The sequence below is a fragment of the Mastomys coucha genome, unplaced genomic scaffold (assembly GCF_008632895.1).
Source record: "Mastomys coucha isolate ucsf_1 unplaced genomic scaffold, UCSF_Mcou_1 pScaffold1, whole genome shotgun sequence".
Lineage (NCBI taxonomy): Eukaryota > Metazoa > Chordata > Mammalia > Rodentia > Muridae > Mastomys > Mastomys coucha.
Window position 1 is genome coordinate 70,487,239 of NW_022196891.1, and position 2,654 is coordinate 70,489,892.

Consider the following 2,654-nt stretch of genomic DNA (forward strand, 5'->3'; position numbering starts at 1 on the left):
TTGCCCACACCCCTCCATCTCAGGCTTGCTCAGTGCTATGGTGATCATCTTAGGCTAGGTTCCTGTCTGGATTCCATGACATCGGTCTGGTGGTAGTCTCAGGCTTGCTCCTCGACAAATGGCCCCATGGGGGGGGGCGGTTCTGTCTCTGCCTCACTCTTGCCTGGGGTCTGAGAGTCTTTCTTGACCTATGTAGCACCAGATCAGTGATTGGCCCAGGCTCACTAATCATTCATATGTTCATAGGTCAGAATAGTGAATGTAGACATAGAATCTCTCCTCTCTGCTACCTACTGACACATCTGTGACACAGCAGCAATGCCTCTAAGGGGCAGGGGCTTGGGTGATTATTATTTTAATTAATTAATTAACTAATTAATTTTCATCCAAATCATTGCACTCCTCTCAATTCCCCCCTCACAGGACAGATAATACATGTAAGAATAGAAGTTTATTTAACTCCTAGTTCTGAAGGCAAGAAGCTCAAGAGCACAGAGTTGGCCTCTGGGAGCCGGGGCATGGAGAGAGCATCATGTGGCAGGCAGAATGCTGGTTGAAAAATCAATGAGCCATTCATGTTTTTTATTCTTTCCTTTCACTCTACATATTTGTCTCTGTGCATTATATGATTTTACGTGAATGTTGCAATTTGACCACACTTGTTTTATATGCTTCTCTTTCTGTTCTCTTCTATCTAATCATTGGTGCCATGCTCATGTGAAACAGGATTGTAGTGAATACTAACTGCATGCTAAATATTTTTAGCTGAGTGTTTTGCAAACAGCAAGTGCTTAAAGTCACTATTAACATTATATCATTTTGTAGTAATCACATTATTTGGTCTTATAATGGAAGGATAAGATATCCTCTTTATTTATGTATATCAAATAATATCAACTAAATACCTTTCCAAGTAAAAGAGTCTTAAAGTATTTTCTTTTCTTTATCTCATCTACTGCCTATCAATTTGCTCCATAAATACTAGGGGATTAATAAATCTTTTGGAGAATTAAGTAATAGAAAGCCATATTAACATTTGTTTTCAAATACATAGGCAAGGAGGGAGAGAGAGAGGGAAAGAGGGAGAGAGTTGAAATGTAAGTAGACAGCCAACTATTCACTTGTAGTCAATCAGGTTGGTATGTTCATTCTCTCAGATTAAGGATTATTCATTCTTTACTATAGTTTGTATACTTGACACACTTTTAAGTACCCAATAGAGCAGTGTTTACAAAGGCAGAATTCTGTTGGCAGGTGTTTAGAATATATTCATCATGTATAATCAGGACTATGTGCCTGTGGAATGTCAGTTATTTCCCACTCTTCCCCATCTGTTCTTTTGCACATACATATAACATTTTCTTTATTTATTCACCCTTTTAGAAACATTTAGAATATTTTCACATCTTGGCTATTGTGAATAATATTGCTGTGAACATGTATGTGGTACTACTGTCTTTCCAAGATCCTTCTGGTAGACCCACACGTTGAATTCCTGGTTCACATGGAAATTACATTTTACATTGAAAAAAATTCTTAAAAACTTAGCCCTTTGGATCCAATTTGTGCTGTGCATATACTTCTCATGTAGGGTATATCTACCCCAAATACACTCACTTAACTCCTCCTAGATCTTTTCCATCACTTTAACCCCCAACTTTGTATCCTCTCCTTTTGTTTTGTTTTGCTTTGTTTTGTTTTGTTTAGTATGCTATCAGCTCCAATTTGTAACGTTCATACACTTCCAGGTCTGGGCTCTCCAGTAGAGTATGGTCTACATTCCAGCAGCCACACTGTCAAAGAAAATTGATTCTCCCTCCACTAGAAATCCTAAACTGTCTCCATCTCTTCAATTAGAAGTGGGGACTTATGAACCCCTTCCAACTGCATGATAAAATGTTGATGGGATTGGTCTTGTGCAGGACCTATGTAGGCAGCACAGTTGCTGTGAGGTTATGAATGCAGTGGTCCTGTCATGCTCAGGAGCCACTGTTTTACTCCAGTCCTCGCTGATCTCTCTAGGACTAGTGGACATTTTAAAACTCTTTTGATGAAATGTCTTACTGTTTTTCAAAATGGCTTCACTACTTTCCATTTCTATTAACGATGTACAAGGATTCCAATTTCTTTACATCATTTTTTTTGAAGTTAGTTTTGAAAGTGGCCACTCAAACTGGTAATGTTCCATTTTGATTTTTTTTCTTCTGATTTGGGTAATGAAGACCTGTCAAAACTAAACCAAAGATAACTTAAAGGGAATCACTGGGAATAAATTTGGAATATTTGAACATCAGTGTAGATAGTAAGATTAATTGTAAGCCATTGAATAAAATAACAAATCACAAATCTTTAATAATATGACAAATTAGTAATAAAAAGTGTGATGGAGTGCAACATGGTTATCAATGTAAAATGAAAAATGAGTGGCGAAAAGTAGACTTGGCTTATACTCTTTCAATAAAGTGGTTGAACAGCATTGGAATTCACATGCCTGCAGTTTGGCATGTACATGCCATTCCAACACATAGAAGGCTGAAGCAAGAACATGGGAAATTGGAAGACAGGTTAAGTTGCATGTTAAGATTATCTCAGAAAAGCAAGGATGCTTTTCTTCTTCTTCTTCTTCTTCTTCTTCTTCTTCTTCTTCTTCTTCT

At 37.4% G+C, this 2,654-nt stretch overlaps 1 pseudogene; it reads right to left on the minus strand.

Moving 5' to 3' along the window:
* Positions 1–216: 216 nt before the first annotated feature.
* On the minus strand, positions 217–336 carry LOC116072261 (annotated as a pseudogene).
* Between the last annotated feature and the right edge of the window lie 2,318 nt (positions 337–2,654).